Genomic DNA, 19294 nt, shown 5'->3' on the forward strand with positions numbered 1-19294 from the left:
GATGGATTCAAGGCCCATTCACCAAGTTCTAGGCCAGAGTCCTTCATCTCTCCAGGTCCATCCATCTGCTTAACTCAAACATTACATCAGATTTTTTTCAAAATGACTGAATAATGACACGTTTTTTTCTTTTGTCACAACTTGCATTGAAATGATTGTGCTTTGGACCTACAGGTGAGTGTATACTCTCTGGAAATCCAACAAGCTGACCTTGTTTGTTTTGTGTGGGAAGCATTTCAATGAAATGAGAGAAACAAGCCCCATCAACTTCAAACACGAAGAAGAATACACAATGAATGGTGTTTCTTTTCTGCTGGAACATTCATTAATCAGAGTTGACAAGGATACGTGGGCTCACAAGGCGGGGGAAGCAAGGGTCCCTGCTGTTTTCTAATCTGTCAAATCAAGTGCCTCGCCCTGCAGCCTGCTCAGGGGCACTACTTAGTTGCTTTGAGTACTAACTCCTTTCTGATGTTGTCATAGCAACATACATGTTTGCTATTTTCAGGTCTCCAGGTGAAACATTTGAGGGAAAAATCACCTTGTTGTCATTTCTGCACAGACAAGAAAAAAGGAGTTTTAGTCCTTAGAAGTACGAAGACAGTATCTTCTGGTTCGATAGCCCCTTCTGCAATAAAGGATTTGGATGTGCAGTATCTCACGCGGCCTCACAACAAACCTGTGAGCAAGGGTGTGGCTTACATCCATGTTACCATGTTTACAAGCAGTAAAACTGAGAAACAGAGAGGGACAACCATTAGAAAGTCAGTATAAGGAAAGATTGGAAAAAATATAAACAGTCTCGGATTCTAAGCTAAGAGCGTTGAACTTAACAATATTATCATTCCTAATGATATTGACAAAATAATGGCTCATTTTACTATTACATGCATTATCTTACAGGATTGTTACCAGGATACCAATTGTTATATCCTTTTAACAATCCTGTGAGATAAGAATTATACCATGCTCCATTTTAAAAGAGGAAACTACAGCACAGAGGAGTTAAGTCGCACAGCCAAGATCACAGAAGTGACAGGAGTCTGATCATGCAGACCATGTGAAGGACTATAACGTGAAATGTGGAGTTTCTGGAATTTTTTGAGAAAGATGCAACATGATCTTTAAAAACTGTCAACCTGGCTGCTGTGTTGGAAATAAATTGTGGAAATGCAAGGGTAGAAGCCAGGAGACCCTGGAGGCTAGAGCAGGAGTCCATGCAAGACATGATGGTGGTGGCTTAGATCTAGGTGGCAGCAAAGAGGTGATGAAAGTGGTCAGATTCTGGATAGATCTTCAAGCCAGCAATAGTTCCTGCCTGTTTAGACATGGGATGTGAAAGAAAGAAAGAATCAAGGATAACTTCAAGTTTTTTGGCTTAAAAAAATGGAATAATGGATTGCTATCAACTAAGATCAGGGAAGGCTGCAGCTGCTATAGGTTTGGCAGGAATCGGGGGACAGGAATTCAGTTTTGGACAGTTTCAGTTTGAGAAGACAGTCATCCAAGTGGAGATGCCAAGTACACAGTTGGATATAGAAATCTGGAGTGTAAAAGAGAAGTCTGGACTGGACATAAAAAATTTGAAACTGTTGGCATATAGAAGGCAATTATAGCCATAGGACTGGATGAGATAACCAAGAAGGTGAGTAAAAACAGAAAAGAGGAAAGGACCAAGGTCTGAGCCCTGGGATATGGCAACATTAATAGATTAGTGAGAAGAGAAGGAACCCACAAAGGAGTCTAAGAAGGAGGCACCAGGAGAGTGTGGCCTACAGGAAGCCAAGCAGGGACAGTGTATCGAAGAGCGGAGAATAAATGACTGTGCCAAATGCCTCTCACCATTCAAGTACGATGAAGACTGTTAACTATGAACTGTAACACCGTGGAGGTCACAGGTAACCTTGATAAGAGCCATTTCTGTGGAACGATTTAAAAACAGGACTGATTAAGTAACTCAAGGAAACCATGAGGAAATAAATTGGAGACAGTGAGCATAGATAGCTCTCTAGGGATTTTGTTGTAACCAGTGCAAAGAAATGGGGTGGCAGCTGGTAGAGAAAGTGAGAGAAAAATTCTGTATTTTAAGGTGGGGGATTAATAATATGTTCATAACAATGATCCAGGAAAGAACAAAAATGTCAATGACGTAAGAGAGGAAAAAGTTGCTGCAGTCACGTCCTGAAAGAGGAAGAGGAGAATGCCACCTAGTGCACACGTGGAGGAGGAACTGGCCTTAGCTAGAAAAGGTAGAGTGTGCAGGTGCTGAAGCTGACAGGGGAGAAGCCTGTGGCAGCTTCTTCCAAATGCTCTGATGCTCTCAATAAAGTAGAATGCATGGGGACCTACTTACAGCAATATTACAGAAGGCGCTGGAGGTTTGAGAGAGAGGGTCTGAGATCATTGTCATTTGGGAGTAGGGAGGAAGAGGAGTATTTTACTGATATTTTAGTTTAAACAGTAAGTACCTAAAATTCAAATGTAATATAATTACTTCTGGAAGTACTGGAAGTGTGGAAGGACAGACAAGTTCATATGATTTTGTTAAAAAGGGTAGCTATGCCATTATAAGATATCGTCTCGTGTAGCAACATTTTTAGCAGATAGATTTCTATATCTAAGAACATACTGAAATATCTCCAAGTAAGGAGCTTCCTAACCATTGCCTATCTATGGTACAATGAAAGGATAGGACATCAGCCTTGAGAGAGAAAAACATTAAGCCCTTTCTCCCTATGCTTTTAAGGCCAATTCCTGCCTTTGTTTCTCTTGTACCGCTATGATAGTGGTAGCTGGAGTCAGGATAGAGATAAAATTAAGAATTTTAAGGAAAACTGTCAGTGTAAAAAGCAATTAAAAAGTGAAGTCACCTTAGGCCCAGTGCGGTGGTTCATGCCTGTAATCCCAGCACTTTGGGAGGCTGAGGCAAGTGGATCGCATGAGGCTAGGAGTTCAAGACTACCTGGCCAACACGGCAAAACCCCGTCCCTACTAAAAATACAAAAATTAATTGGGTGTGGTGGTGCATGTCTGTAATCCCAGCTATTCAGGAGGCTGAGGCACAAGAATTGGTTGAACCCAGGAGGCAGAGGTTGTAGTGAGCTGAGATCACACCACCACACTCCAGCCTGGATGACAGAGTGAGATTCTGTCTTAAAAAAAAAAAAAAAAAAAAAAAAAAAGGTGGGGTGGGAGGGAGTTAACTTAAAGGCTGGTGTCAGAAAACACTTGGTCAGGATCTAGGGCTACTGAAAAGCAATATGGCTAACACCTCAAAAAACTGAGCACAGTTTACTATAGTAAGGACATGAACAGCAAAAGACATTGTCTGGAATGGAAGGAGTTGCCCCTCCATCTGAAACAGAGTGGCAGATCGCTATAAAGAGTACCCTATTGACCAGGGCTTGCCTCTACTTTACCCTGGCCTAAAACTTGATCTTTTCACCACTAACTAACCTGCCCATTTCCTCAGTGGGTTCTAAAAACCACAAAACAGGGAATTCTCACAGCCTTTTACACGTAGGGGCCCAGGCAGTTTAATAGGCACCATCAAGACACTGAAACATTGACTTCTTCAGTTCTCTTTCCAGAGGTCATCAACATTCTTGACAAGGAGGCATTGGGGTGTTACATACACAGGAGTAGCAACATCATATTGTCCAGGAGCAGCTGTCTGTAACTCCCCAATGTTACAGGGGTCTTTCAAGGAAAAGCCTCTTTTACTCCAAAGGAGTATGGAATGGTGATGTGGAAATTAGTATAGTTGCATTAGTTATCTATTTTTATGCAGTAAATTGCCCCAAAACACATCTTTTTTTTAAAGAGATAGGATCTCATGGCCAGGCACAGTGACTCACACCTGCAATTCCAGCACTTTGGGAGGCTGAGGTGGGTGGATCACCTGAAGTCAGGAGTTCGAGACCAGCCTGGCTAACGTGGTGAAACCCCGTCTCTACTAAAAATACAAAAATTAGCTGGGCATGGTGGCAGGTGCCTGTAATCCCAGCTACTCAGGAGGCTGAGGCAGGAGAATCACTTGAACCTGGGAGGTGGAGGTTGCAGTGAGGCGAGATCGCGCCACTGCACTCCAGCCTGGGTGACAAAAGCGAGACTCCATCTCAAAAAAAAGAAAAAGAAAAAAAGAAAAGAAACAGGGTATCAGTTGCCCAGGCTGAAATGCAGTGGTCCAATCACAGCTCATTGCACCCTCAAACTCCTAGGATCAAGCATCCTTCCACCTCAGCCTCCCCAGTAGCTCAAACTACAGGTGTGTGCCACTGCATCAGGCTAATTTTTTAATTTTGTGTAGAGATAGGATCTTACTATGTTTCCCAGACTGGTCTTGAATTCCTGGCCTCAAGCAATATTCCCACAACACTGGGATTACAGGCATGAGCCACCATGCCTGGTCCAAAACTTAACATCTTAAACACACATTTTTTTCTATCTCACATATTCTGAGGGTCAGGAATCAGGGTGCTACTTAGATGGGTTCTTTTCTTTTTTTTTTTTTTTTTTTTTTTTTTGAGACGGAGTCTCACTCTGTTGCCCAGGCTGGAGTGCCGGGGCTCGATCTAAGCTCACTGCAACCTCTGCTGCCCTAGTTCAAGGGATTCTCCTGCCTCAGCCTCCTGAGTAGCTGGGATTACAGCCTCCTGCCATTGTGTCCAGCTAATTGTTGTATTTTTAGTAGAGACGGGGTTTCACCATCTTGGCCAGGCTAGTCTTGAATTCCTGACCTTGTGATCCACCCACCTTGGCCTCCCAAAGTGCTGGGATTACAGGTGTGAGCCACCGCACCCAGCTAGATGGGTCCTCTTAGAGTTCACAATGCTGCAGTCAGGATCAACTAGGGATGTAATCGTGGAAAGGCTCAACTGGGCAGGATTCCCTTCTAAGCTCGTGTGGTTGCAGCATTCAGATCTTTGAGGATTGTTGTTCTCAGTTCCTCAGTCCTTCACTGGCTGTTGACCGGAGGCTTCTCTCAGTTCCTTCCCATGTGGACCTCCATAGGGCAGCTCACAACATGGCAGCTGATACCATCAGAGAAAGTAAGTGAGAGGGAAAGAGCAAGCAAGACAGAAGTCACAGTCTTTTTGCAACTTCATCTTGGAAGTGATATCCCCTTCACCCCATTCTATTTATTGAATCAAATGACTGGGTCTAGCCCACATTCAAGGCTGGTGCAAGGTGAAGAGTGGATTGCAATGGATGCAAATACTAGTGGGTGGAGATCATTGGGGGCCACTTTAGAGGCTGCCTTACCACCACAGTGAACTTAAAAACTAACCAAACGTGGCTCCTGGAAGTCTTTTCTTCAGATCATTTGCCCTCATTCCCAGCTATGAACAAAATAGAGCTCTGAAATGGAAAGAGGCCGGCTGTTTTTCTTCTAAAAGGTTGCTTTGCTGAGGAGTAGTTTAGCTCCTGGGGCAGGGGGCTGTTTTAATTTCCTAAGCACGTGAGCCTCTAGCTGTAGCCTTTGGGCCTGCTTTTGGTTCCAGGCTTTGCCTCCCCACACTACTTAAACTCGCAGCTTTCTTCGGCTCACATGGTCCCTGGGGATGCATCCTTTTTTGGGAGCTTCAGTTCACACATTGTCAGCCGCCATCATATTTCCCTCTCTGAGGGCCTTTCTCACTGCCAGCGACAGGATGCATTTTTGCCTCCTGTCAAGAGATTTCCCCAGGAAGGTGAGCGAATGACTCATGCTTCTCTCGCCTAAATTCTAGCCCATTCTGCTTCCACCAAGAGGGAAATGGATGGTAGAATTCAGCCGGCAAGAGATAATTCAGAATATTTCAAACTTCAGTTTAAATACAAATTTCCAGACTTAAGTGTAGAGAACTGAAAGGTCAAATAATGAAGCATTCTTCCCAGAACGGAGCCATGAGGAATTACGCCACACCAGGAATCATCGCCTCCCTGGGTACTATTCACACTGTGCCCCTCCGGAGAGCTGGGAACCCAGGGATGACGCCAACCAGCCACTTTCCTTCCCAGTGCCTTCTACAGCTGAGGAAGTTGGGGATATAGGGTAGAGACTGGCTCCTGCAGTTCAGCGCCTCACAAACCTCAACTTGAATCCCAGCTCGTTTTATTCACTGGGCACATGTCTAAGCTTTCTGTGCTTATTCTGTGGCCTTAGAGAAAGAATTAAATGATGCAATTATTGAAATAGATCAGGGCCCAAGGAGCTACCCTGCCCTCTGGGAGACTTCTATTCTCCCAGGGTCCTCATTGTCTCTAAATGTCATGACTGCCCTAATCCTCTTAGTTGTATTTCCCATTTTTCCTCATTCCTTCCTATTAAAACTCACTTTTGAAAGTTACCCTACCAGAAAACCCCTCCTCTGAGAGGCTCTCTGGTAAAAGAAAGCTAGTGAGGTCGTTTGTCCTGTGGCACTCAAGGCTATAGTTACCCATTAAGGGGAGCCTTATGGTCAAATAGGGACACTAGAAACACCTTGAAGTCAACCTCCCAGATCTAATCCCAGCCTTTAATCATTTTAATTTTGCCAATTCCCAGCTCCAGCTAAATTCAATCCATTTTATCCTCTCCTGTTCCCAAGCTGTTGAAAATTATTATCGTCTACTGACCAGTTCCCATTATAAATCTACGCCATTCAACATCACTGCTCACTAATCCTTTTCTTCATCCTTATTAACTATCTATCCCGCACCATATGGCAGCAATTTCAATCTATTTTACTTTTCTCTGATCCCCAAATAACCTATCCACTTCTTTCTGAGCCTCCTCCTTCACTGAAAAACTTAATGTTCTCTCCTTCGCCTCCTGTTTCCTTCATTTCAAAGTAACTTCATTGCTTCATCTGGTTCCCTGGACTCCCTCAGTGTGCAAAAAGGAAGAACCCCAACCCTTTTCCCATATTAACAGTAAACTTTTGATCCCATGTTGTATGCCTCCTAGATTTTATCACCTTAACCATTCTCCTCTCGTTCTCCTGCAGGTTTAACACCTCCCTTTATGCCTTAGGGTAAGACGCCCTTTCCATTCGTCCTCACCCTTGTCCCCACATCAACAACTCTGCTTCCATCCACCAAGCTCATATGCAAATCACACTCACCACCCACGGTTCTACATCACTCATACACCTCTTAACTCCCTAGAATCAGACTTCCATCTCCAATATTTTACTAAAAATACTTTCTCAAATGTCTCTAAGTGCTAAATCCTAGGGCCTCATCTCAGTCCTTTTCCAATTTGACCTTTCTGCAACATTTAATGTAGTTATCCTCTCCTTAAACTTTTTTTTTTTCTGTGTCCTCTGCTCCTGCTTTTTCTACTGTTCCTTTTCAATCGTCATTGCCTGTGCATCTTTTTCCTGTTAGCTCTTAAATATAAAGATTTCAGATGTGGGCTGCAAGTCTCTTTTCTTTTTATGCACATCCTTCTCTGTGCAATCATACCAACTTCTTTGAGTCTATTACCAGGTCAACACCAGAGACCCAAATCTGCCTCACTAGTGCTAAACTCACTTTGAATCTCAGTGCCTTCTGAGATTTCCCATTTCATGCTGAACATTAACCAAAAAAATGTCCTCCTTTCACTACCAGCTCACCTATTCTAGAACTGTTTAAGAACAGAATCAATCACCTTCCCCACCAGACCGCAAAAAATCTCCTTCATTCGTGTTTCCTCTTCCCACTATTCCTTTAATTATTTTCTCTTCTTTCCCTGTATATGCACTTAGGTTTCTCCTTAGTTTACCTGCGTAGAACTCCAGTCCCCCACATGACTGAATGCTGTGAAATCACCAAGTCTGTTGATTCTTTTGCATTTCCCTTGGCACCATCCTTATCATTTATCACTGGGATTTTGCTGCTAGTGATTCATCTTAAATCTCTCACCTCCCCAAATGATGTGTATTACATAGCAGTAACAGAGTCAAAGTGTTGGCCACGAGGAAGGAGACCAAATCACTGGACATGCACAGAGAGTAGATATTCAGGATGACTGCCACAGAGCACAGAGACTGCCCCCCAGGGTCTGGTTCCAAAGGGATCACAAGTCCCAAACACATCAACTCTTCAATTATTGGGGATGTGAGAATAAAGGTTATACTTCAAGGACACTAAATAATGCCTTATCCAAAGGAAGGAGGGTTTCATGCCTTTAAGAAGAGTCATGATGAAAGAGGATATCCCTCCAAAAGAGGGATGAGAGGTCTCATCAATGAGCACAATTGTCTTTTTTAATTTTCCAGAGCCATGACTGTGGCAGTAGACACAGCATGCCAGGGACCCTTCTCAGTTGAAGATCAGAGCTTCCCTTGCTGTCCCCCATCTGGTCAGGAAAGAAGATCTCTGTCTTAGTCTTATTACAGTGGAACCAGCTTACCAAGGGACACTGATGCAGGCCAGAATGGAGAAGAAACGCCTTCTCCAGTCACCTTCAGCTGGTTCAAAGGTCTTGTGGTTTATCAAAACATCATGTGATATTCTCACTCATAGGTGGGAATTGAACAATGAGAACACTTGGACACAGGGTGGGGAACATCACACACCGGGGCCTGTCATGGGGTGGGGGGAGGGATAGCATTAGGGGATATACCTAATGTAAATGATGAGTTAGCCGGTGCAGCACACCAATATGGCACGTGTATACATATGTAACAAACCTGCATGTTGTGCACAAGAACCCTAGAACTTAAAGTATAATTTTAAAAAAATCATGTGAGATAGGAACATGGTTCTAAGTAAGCATGTTTCTCTACTGGCAACGAACTGGTGAAGCAGATGGGGAAAGGGCAGAATCCATCAAACGGCCATCAGTCAAGCAAGGCCAGCTTTGCTAACCAAATGATTCAGACACAAGTGTCATTCCCTGCCTTCCATGTGCAGGTGCTGCATCTTAAAAACTCAGGGCTCCCATTTCAGCAACCCCATGTAGAAATATGCAGCCTATTTCCACTTCCCATCGTGTTGCCTATATCATTTCTCTTTCTAGTTCCATTGTGATTTATAGGGATTTCAGGCAGCAAAGTGTCAGCAATGATTAACTGGAGGAGATACCTCTAAGTCACAGATCAATTCACTTACTTCTTCAGCAATCTGAAGAAGGCATCTCATTTCTTTGTGGTTATTTTAGTAACGTTGAACCTCAGTAATAAATGAGACTTCAGAGCTCATCTTTCTGTCTGAGGTTGAGTTTACATCTTAGCAGACGGGGTGGGGAATGGGGGCAGAGAGGAAATTTGCAAGGGGCCTCTCCTATCAGGCCACACACCCAGATAGCCTCACTCTGCACCATAAAGACTCATCTCATTTTATGACCATCAAAGGCTCTGCAGAAACTTCCCAAGTGTTACTCAAAGATGTAGGTTCAAGGTGATTACTTCATGACTTACAGAATAAATACTTGGGAAAGAGTACTCAACCCTGAAGTTGACACTCACAAAATTACCTTTTCCAGCTAAGGTAGAAAATAATCTGATTTTTTTAGTGCTTACAATAGACTATTCTCCTAAGAAATTTTTCAGTCCTCTCCACCAGTCTGACAGCAGGCGCCAGCAAATCGGACTGATTTACTTGATATTCCTTCCCTGATACAACAGTGCAGTTAGCAAGAAAATGGTCAAAAAGGCAAGCAAACAGATTAGCTGAAAGAAATTAAATTAGGAAAGAGGCACAGTGAGCCCATGGCCTCTTTTTCCCAGGCCTTCAGAACGTCACCACACCTTGATTTGACTCCATTAACAAACTTATCTAGAGAGAGCTGCATTGCTTGCTAGGTATTTTAGTATTTATTAAGTATAAATTCAAAAATAAAAATAGAAGTCCATTTTTGTGCTAGTTCCAAGAGGTAGATATAACCTTCACACACAGTACTTCCTAGGGTATATTATTTACATTGCTAAATAAAGCACAAGACAGTAAAATGCTTATCTAATTTTCTGGCTATGGAGGACCTTTGGTCAGTTATTTAACTTCTCAGATTCCCCATCTGTAAAATGAGTATAACAATAGTGCCTACTATTCTATACAGCAGGATTTCACAAGCTCAGCATTATCAACTTTGGGGCCGGATAATTCTTTGCTGTGGAGGGCTGCCCTGTGCATTTTAGGATGTTTAACAGCATCCCTAGCCTCCACCCACTAAATTCCTGTAGTATTCCCCCACCTCACTTATAACAATTAAAAATGTCTCCAGATATTGCTAGATGCCCCCTGTGGGAGGGGAGAAAGTCATCCATAGTTTAAAATCACTGCTGTAGAGGAATAAATTAACCAATATATATATAATTCTTAGACTTATTCCAAACACACAGCAAATGTTCATGGTTTGACCCAGAGGATAACAGAGCCTGGAGAATAGAGAGACAATTTGTTCTATAACAAAGAAGAACTTCACTATTCTTGCAGAGCTCCTAATAAAGTTAAAAATCACTCTCTGATACATTTCTCAATCATTCACCATCCTTCAAAGACCTTGGTGAAAAGATCCAGGTGGTATTGACCACCTGACAAACTTACAAGCACTTACATTATCTCCCTCTTCTCTATTGAATGATACAAGCGATTTGTTGAAAATTGTGTTCATTATCCCCCTTGATACTTGAATGCCTGCCCAGCCGAAGACATTGTACACTATAGAGAATATTTTTATTGGATTTTACCAACAATCAAAATAACCCATCTGGTCTCACTCTTTTTATCTTCATTTAAAAACTATTTTGTTATAATGTCAAAAATGTGGTTTCTCTACTATACAAAGGGAACTGTTGTTGCATCTCACTGCCTCTTTGACGCCCAGCACTATCCCAGTGATAAATAATGAGCACAACCATTCCGTTAATGGACAGCTCTCACTGAGAAAGTTTATCCTTACCCCAAGCCTCTCTCTCCTTGTAATCTCTCTGCACACTGTTCAGTCAGGTACTAATTATGCAGCTGCTGTGTGCAAGGGCCCATGGCCTTGGTCCACACAGGAATTCCATTCCCTTTCATGACAAAAATCCAGACACATGATGATAATGACAACTTCTCATTTTGGGCCTCTCTTCCCTAGCTAAATGTACCCAGTGCCATTCACTATTTCTCATAGATTGTGGTCTCCTGGCCCCTCACCACTGTGGTCCCCCTCCTTTAGATAAACTTGAATTTGTCAAAGGACTCTCAAAATGAGGTATCTGCATTGTACACCACACTCCAGCTGTTGTCTGAGCCAGCAAAGGACCCAGCAGGGTTATTGCATCTCTGATCTACAACCATTCGACCTGCGATGCAGCCCAAGATGGGCTATCTCTTTAGTAGGCAAAGCCTCTCAGACTCTTAAGCTTTAAGACAAAGTAAGATCTCAGGTTTTTATCATGCAAATTCCCTCCCAGCAAGTTAACCCCCACCCTGTGTACTCACCGGCCATATTTTGAACCAAAAATGCATAATCATCTATTTATCCCTACTGTATTTAATCTTGGGGTCTTGAGCAGAGGCCAGAATGTCAAGATAGCTTTGCACGTTGGTTCTATAAACCATGGCATCAGCTACTTTCTCCCCCAATTTTTCCCCAGCAGCTTTAGGCCCTCGTAAATTTTAACTTGAATAAATTGTTATATTTGTGTCTAAAAAGGAGCATGCAAACTGTAGCCCACAGCCCAAATTCAGCCACTATCTATTTTGCAAATAAAGTTTTACTGGAGCACAGCCATGCTCATTTACTATTGTCTATGACTGCTTTTCTATTACAACAGCAAAGTTAAGAAGTTGCAATGGGCTGGGCATGGTGGCTCACACCTCTAATCCCAGCACTTTGGGAGGCCGAAATGGGTGGATCACCTGAGGTCCGGAGTTCAATATTAGCCTGACCAACATGGAGAAACCTCATCTCTACTAAAAATACAAAATTAGCCAGGCGTGGTGGCGCGTGCCTGTAATCTCACCTACTTGGGAGTCTGAGGCAGGAGAATCGCTTGAACCCGGGAGGCAGAGGTTGCAGTGAGCCGAGGTCATGCCATTGCACTCCAGCCTGGGCAACAAGAGTGAAACTCCATCTCAAAATAAAAAAAAAAAAAAAGAAGAAGAAGTTGCAGTGGAAACCATATGGTCCACAAACCAAACATATTTACTATCTGGCCCTTTATGAAAAAAGTTTATGATCCTATGATTCCCCAACCTAAAGCCTTGAAATATATATAATAGACTCAAGCCAAAATCAGGGTGCTATGGACCTCCAGTTTATTTAAAATGACAAACAAGCACATTTAGGAACAGTGGCTCACACAGCTTTGAATTCATTTAAAAACGAGGCCATTCCCAGGGACTGTGCAGAACTCAAAATATACTCTGCTGTTGGCATTACTTGATCCTAATAATCCCATCAAAGTAAAAACAGGATTAATGAATTGTGAATTAATTCAAAATTTGTTCTATTATGATACAAGTAGATGAGAGGAGAGAATGGGAAACAGAACATGTAAATCTTGAAGAAAACAACAGGAGTCTGAAGAGAAAATTGATTCTCAGAAGCAGCCAGAAGCCAAGAACCAAGAGGGGTTGTTGTAGAGATATATGGATTTGTTGTGATGAGGATTAATGCTTCCTCTCACACTGGCCTTTGTTGGGGTTAACATTGCTCCTGAGGCAGATAACTTGGAAAATTACCATGGCTGCTGCTTAAAACCTGCCAGATGGGCTTCCTCATTGTTTCCCCCATAGACAGGTGATTACTAACTAAATCCAACACTGTAATGGAATCCAGTATTCTCATAGGGTAGTAAATTTTCACAGCCTTAAATCCAGGCAACCCAAAGCCATTTGTTCCCCTTTAAACTTCATGCCCTTTGCTTATTTCCAACTAACAGTTCCTACATCAGGTTCTAGAGCCTAAGCACTGCAGGCTAGATTGTGCAATGTCAGGCTGACTGCTCAGGGGAAAAAATATTTGCATTTGAACATACACACTGATATAGCATGTATGTAGCATCCAAATCTCACATATGTATATAGCATCCAAATCTCACGTTGAAATGTGATCCCCAATGATGGAGACAGGCCCTAGAGATAGGTGTTGGGGTCATGAGGGCAGATCCCTCATGAATGGCTTGGTGCCCTCCCCACAATAATAATCGAGTTCTCCCTCTGTGAGTTCATGTGAGATCTAATTGTTAAAAAGAGCCTGGCGTCTCTTGTTCCCTCTATTGCCATGTGACGCTCCAGCTCTCCTTCCCCTCTACCATGACTAAAAGCTTCCTGAGGCCTCACCAGAACCCAGATACTGGTGTTATGCTTGTACAGTCTGAAGAACCATGAGCCAAATAAACCTCTTTTCTTCATAAATTACCCAGTCTCAGGTATTCCTTTATAGCAATGCAAAACAGAATAGCCAAATCCTGTTGTTAACAAATGTAGGCCCAATGCACTGAGTCTGAAAATGATCTTGCAAACAGGTCATTCGCCAGAAGGACAGAATATTGCCAAGTAGTTCAGGCCATGGGCAGGCCTGGAATGGAATCTTGACCTGTCTGTTTCCTCCAAATCTCAGTTTCTTCATTTATAAAATAGAAATAATAGTAACACTTCTTCACAGGGCTGTTGAGAGAATTAATGATATAATGCATGTAGAGCACACAGTATCTGGTATCTAGGAAACATTCAGGAAATGTTTAAATTTACAATAATTTCTAAGACAATGCCCAAAGTACCCCTCTCTGGACAACAACACTAAAATCACATGCATCACTTAACAAATGAGAACACAAGAACATGCAAATTTTTCGATTTTTCCCAAGGCAAGAAAACAAGTACTGGTGCAAGTGTGGAAAGAATGTTTTCAGTCCACTGCCTACCTGTGATAACCCAAAAAAGAAGTCATTACTAAACAAGCAATTGCCTTTGTTTTATTGTTTTTCCAAATAAATTCACCCATGTTGAACCTAAAAGCCAGCCACATGTGACTCCCCACATCCTACAGCCTTGCTGTGTAACCCTTACCTGTAATATTTGCATTAAGAGACAGGTTCAGCTCTAAAACAGAGAGACACACAAACACCATAGCTCAAAATAAATAGACATTTATTCCACCTTTATGGTAACAGTCTGGAGGTGACACAAGAGGTTAGCTAGCTCGGCTCCACAGGAGCATCCAGGGACTCAGGCTCCTTCTGCTTTGTTGTTCTGCCATCTCCCGTGGTCCCTGAACCAGCAGAACCAGCAGCACTCAAGAACTAGTTAAATATGCACATTTCTGGGATTCTACCTCAGACTTACTGAATCAGAAATTCTGGAGGCCCAGCCATCTATGCTTTAACAAGCCTTCTAAGTACTGTCCTTACCCAAGTAGTCAAAATGGACTTACCACCATTTCCATGTTCTAGATCATGGAAAGGTAGGAAAGAAGAAATGAAAGAGAAATCATTTCCTTTCAAGGAAGTAAAAGGGAAATTGCAAACGTTGCCCATTCTGTTCACTCTCCCTTGGCAAGATGCGTGGTCAAAACGACACAACCAGCTGCAAGGCAAATGCAGTCTCCAACAGCATAGTTATGGCTAACTGGAGGAACTGGGCGGGGCGTGGGTTCTATTAAAAGGAAGAATAGACATTGGGAAAGGGGGGCAATTAGAAGTCTCTACAACAATATTTAAAAGGAAATGGATTCAGTCTCCCACCCCCGACACAGAGGAAACTCAGTATCACTGGTACCTCTCAGAGGTTGCATTTTTCCCTTGACACTTGTAGATTTGATTTCCTCCTTCCCCTAAGTAATTATCTTACTCAAGTCAATACTCCCCTAGTACCTTTCCTTCATTTCCCCCAAAACCCTTACATGAGGGTAGTTACCTGGAACAATGACAATAAAGGGATATTACTACCCAGCAGATCATTTAAAATCAAATCTGAGACCCCTTTGTTCTAAAGACCCCCTTACCCCTTCCAACCAGAACCTCACCCCTGGTCAACTTTCTTACCCTTCCCATCTCTGAGTTCCTTATCCCTCACTTCTGAACTGCCCATGGGAATCTAAAATGGCTGCCAGCTCCTTTTAAAGAGAAATCATTCTTGTCTCCACTACACCAGCAGGGGCAAGGAGGCAGGGTGAGCAGGAACACTCTCTCATTCCTGAAAAAGCTAATAGCAAATTTTTCTAAACAAAAGCAAATCTCATCCTTTCTTACCAGGTTTAAAACAATACAATTTTTTCCTCCACCCAGAAATAGCCCATGGTGCCACTCTGCATTTAAGTCAATCAAATCAAAAAGTCTTAGAAGAAGGGATTATGTAATTGTCTCAGAGGTTAGTTTTCTATTATTTAAAATGGGTTCTTCAAAACTAAATCTTAAGTATGAAATAGCACTGATTTTTGAAGCATTATTTCTAGATAAGAATTCTCTCCTCTGCTCTTAATTAAGGTTGTTTCCCTTAATTACCAGAGAGGAGAAATGTTATTTGAAATCTTAAAAGTAGATGGTTAAAAAGTTGAAACAGTACAAGTAAGTAAAAAATCAAAAAGAAAAATCTCCCTCCCTATTCTATTTCTTCCCAAAGGTTACCTTGTTAGCAAGTGCTTGTGTATCCTTCCAGGGGAAAAAAAGTGCTTATTATAATGATGAATATGTCTAAGAATTTATTGAATGCTTAACCCATGCTAGCCACTGTACTAAGCATTTTGCATATAAGCCTATAATCCTCCCAACAACCCTATGATATGAGTACTATTATTCTTAGCCCTGACTTTATAGGTGAGGAAGCTGAGGCCCAGGGAGAGACTTAGGCAACTCACCCAATGTCACACACTAAGCAGTAGAGGTAAGAATCAGCCCATACAGACAGACTCCAGAGCCCAAGCTCTTCAGCACCATGCTTAGTGGGATCTTCTCCACCCAGTGAACCATACATTTCTCAAAGTAAAGCCATTCAGCCACTTACTCAAAGGATTCCAAGATATCTGCTCAAGAAATCTCTCCCCCTCATCTATGCATAGCATTCCTAATTTATTCCCTGCCCAAGAACTAAAAATATATATTTAAAAGAAAAATACAAAATGGAAAGAATCTTATGGAAATAGAGATCAGACCCAAGGAAAAGCAAGAGATGGGGTGGAATGGCTCTTTCCCTCACTTTCCCTGAGTCATCTCTCCTAAGGAAGCGCTGGTATGAGCATTTCCAGGGAAACAGATGGAAGAAGGAGGGAACAGAAGCGGGAAGTGGGTTCTTTCAGCCTACAAGAGAAGCTGGTGGGGCATCTCCCAGGGAAGTTCCATCTGGGGAGAAAAGGTGGCTCCACAGAGGTGTCTTGGTTCCAGATCCCAAAAAAAGGACTTAGATTGAGCAGAGTCAAAGCGAATTTGCACCAGTGTTTAAAAGGCAAGGAAGACTTTATTCAAGACTATTGCAAGGAGGAGAGAGATGAACTCAACTGCTGAAACAAAAGGCAGGAGAGGTGTTGAGTACTGGGGTGAATTCATGCAAATGTATGGGAGGGCCTTAGAGGAGGTTAGCGATGGGATTAATCTGAGTTTGCTAACTGACACTTATCACAGTTAGTCTCCTATGTTCCCACCAAGACTGGGAGATGGGGGTACTATCTTTCTTGATGACTATATATCAAAGGGATGGTATCATCAGTCCTAGAAAAAGACATTTAGATTGAGCAAATGAGTAATTGTAAGCAAATTACCGGCTTATAAAACTGACTGGCAGCAGGGACAAGAATTACATCTCAAAGGAGCAGAGAAAGAATTTACAATTAAGTTTTCTAAAGTAAATGCTCTAATTAAATGCACATCTGGGGCCTAGAATCCTCAGGAAGGTTGTCTACAGCAAGCTGAGAGGACCTGGAACCCACCTTGGTTGGCAGGCTCCTGTTCAGTGACTAGGGTCTTCTGGATGTTTTGCGGGCTGGCCCTGAAGCCCAGATCTGCAATATTCCCTCTGTGCCCACTGAAGCAGTTCAAAGTTGATTTTTTCCTTTTGTTGTAAAATTAGCCCCTGTTTTTGGAATGTGATCCCCCCCCCACCTTTAGCTTTGGCTTCCTTCCCACTCCTTTGGCATCTAAACTATTAGGGTTTTGAAAATCATTTCATTTAAAGAGACAGAATGGAATAGTGAAGCTTTCATAATCAGTTCTCTGTACTGCACCAACTTAGCTGACGTGGCATTTTTTAAATGCTGCTTTGCTTCCTGCAGAGGCAAGATAGCAACCATTTAAACAAGGCTGTTGCTAGTGGGCTTTCTTCTACTTAATTCCAGGCAGCTTTCACCTGGATGGTTTAGGTATCATTCTACTCAGAGACAAGACTCTCTAATGGGAAACCCTCAGCTAGAAAGATGCTGAAACAGTGTCAACAGCAATTCATGCAAAAAGGAGAAGAAATTCTACTTAAGGCAATACTAGGAGCACAGTTCACAGCCTTGAAGCGTATTAAATTCCTTTCTGCTGGGATAGAAAGTTCTGAAACTGTCCCCAAGAAAATTTTATAAAATCAATGGATAAAAAATAATTTTCAACTAGGCTTATAACACAACCCACAGTTATCATATGAAGCCAGTTTGCTCTTTGGCCCACCTGTGGCTCGTCACTGCTTACTACCCCAGGATGTATAGCCCTTGTCACAAGACTGTTCTTTTATTGTTCTACAAATGAAACCTAAGGCGTTGTGAGATAATAAGCTTTCCACTGAGTTTCTCCATTAGGCTCTACATACCCACAAAACTACCCATGCCAGCTGGCCAGAAGGGCCCAGCAAAAAGCCAGCTCATAAAAAAAAATAATGACTTCATCCTCCTTACCCTGACTAATCGGTGACCTCAAATTTTCCAGACTCTTACCCTCCATGATCCCCTTAAAAACTCTGGCCCGGCACTTTGCAAGGGCGAGCAGGCAGATCACGTGAGGTCAGGAATTCAAGACCAGCTTTGCCAACGTGGTGAACCTTCATCTCTACTTAAAATACCAAAATTAGCCAGGCGTTGTGGCACGCACCTGTAGTCCCAGCTACTCAGGAGGCTGAGGCAGGAGAATTGCTTGAACTTGGGAGGCAAAGGTTGCAGTGAACTGAGATGGCATTGCTGCACTACTGTCTGGGCAACAGAGCAAGACTCCATCTTAAAAAAAAAAAAAAAAAAAAAAAAAAAAAAAAAAAAAAACCTCTTGCCCAGAATCCTTTGACAAAATGGATTTGAGGCTGTAGCAATTAGTGACAAGTCAGCCAGGAACCACACGCTTTCTGTGCATTTGCCTACATACCTGGGCCCCCTTGCCTTTAGGGCAGACCCAGAGACGAGCCCACTGCTTAGTTCTGCTGAACTAAGAGCCATTCCCAGGGTCTGCCCTATTGGCAGGATGGTGTCGACCTTCAGTGCATAACCTTGCCTGTAGCAGAAAAACAGTTTCTGGTCTCTGGAGACATCTCTGGTGTGCTTTCTCTGTGCAACCAGCACCCCCTTTTCTTCTCCTGATTAGTAGGCCTCTTTGGAGGTCTCATCGACCCTCCCTAAGCTGTAAGTAGGGTCTTGCATGAGGGGATCTCCTCTCAAATGGAAAAAAAAAATAAAGGTCACTGCTTGGAAATAATACTCTTGGGTTTTGGAAATCTAAAACTTAATATTAAAAGGCCCTTTGTCTTTGTCTCAATTACGTGTGTTTGTATTTGTCGGAGGAATCCCTGAAAGAACTGATGGTGAAAGCTCAGCAGGCCTAGCTCAGGGAACTCTCCTAGTTTGGTCAGCCACATTCAGTGAGCCCTGAAGGAGCTGTTGGCAGAAACTCAGTAGGCCTAACTCTGGGTGACCATCCACTCTTCTATCTTGCCCAGAAACTACCCATTGAATTCCCAGTCAGAGGTCATTTCTCCCCACCTTGAGTGGATCAAAGGTGATGGGGCCAATAGGGGAGCCTTGCCAGGTCAATGCTTGGATGCTGAGCAGGGTAACTAGTGCCTGTGTTTTGTTACATGTATATTGCTCCAGCTGGAATGGGAAATGTTAATTCACTTCCTCTACACAACCTGTTGGGCTGCCTATGATCCCATGAATCAAAAAAGAATGATCTTTCCTTATAACCCAGTTTGGCCCCAATACCTGCTAGATTCAGAAAAATGGTAGTCACTAAATGGTCCCCTTACTTATAATACCATCCTACAGCTATATTTATTTTGTAAAAAGAAAAAGGAAGGGGAGATAAAATCCCATGTATATCATGTTTTGTGTTGCTTTGACAAAATAGACAAATACAGAAAAAAATACAAAGTCATGATTCAACAACAACCAAAAAAACCTGTTTTGATTAGTCACAAAAAAATAATAATAATGCCATGATGGTTGAATTAAATAAAC

The 19294-nt window shown here is 42.5% G+C and overlaps 1 pseudogene; it reads left to right on the plus strand.

Moving 5' to 3' along the window:
• The first annotated feature begins 5889 nt into the window (after positions 1 to 5889).
• The window catches only part of LOC112604488, an 81389-nt pseudogene continuing 67984 nt past the window's right edge, over positions 5890 to 19294 (plus strand).

This window comes from Theropithecus gelada, chromosome 13 (assembly GCF_003255815.1).
Source record: "Theropithecus gelada isolate Dixy chromosome 13, Tgel_1.0, whole genome shotgun sequence".
Lineage (NCBI taxonomy): Eukaryota > Metazoa > Chordata > Mammalia > Primates > Cercopithecidae > Theropithecus > Theropithecus gelada.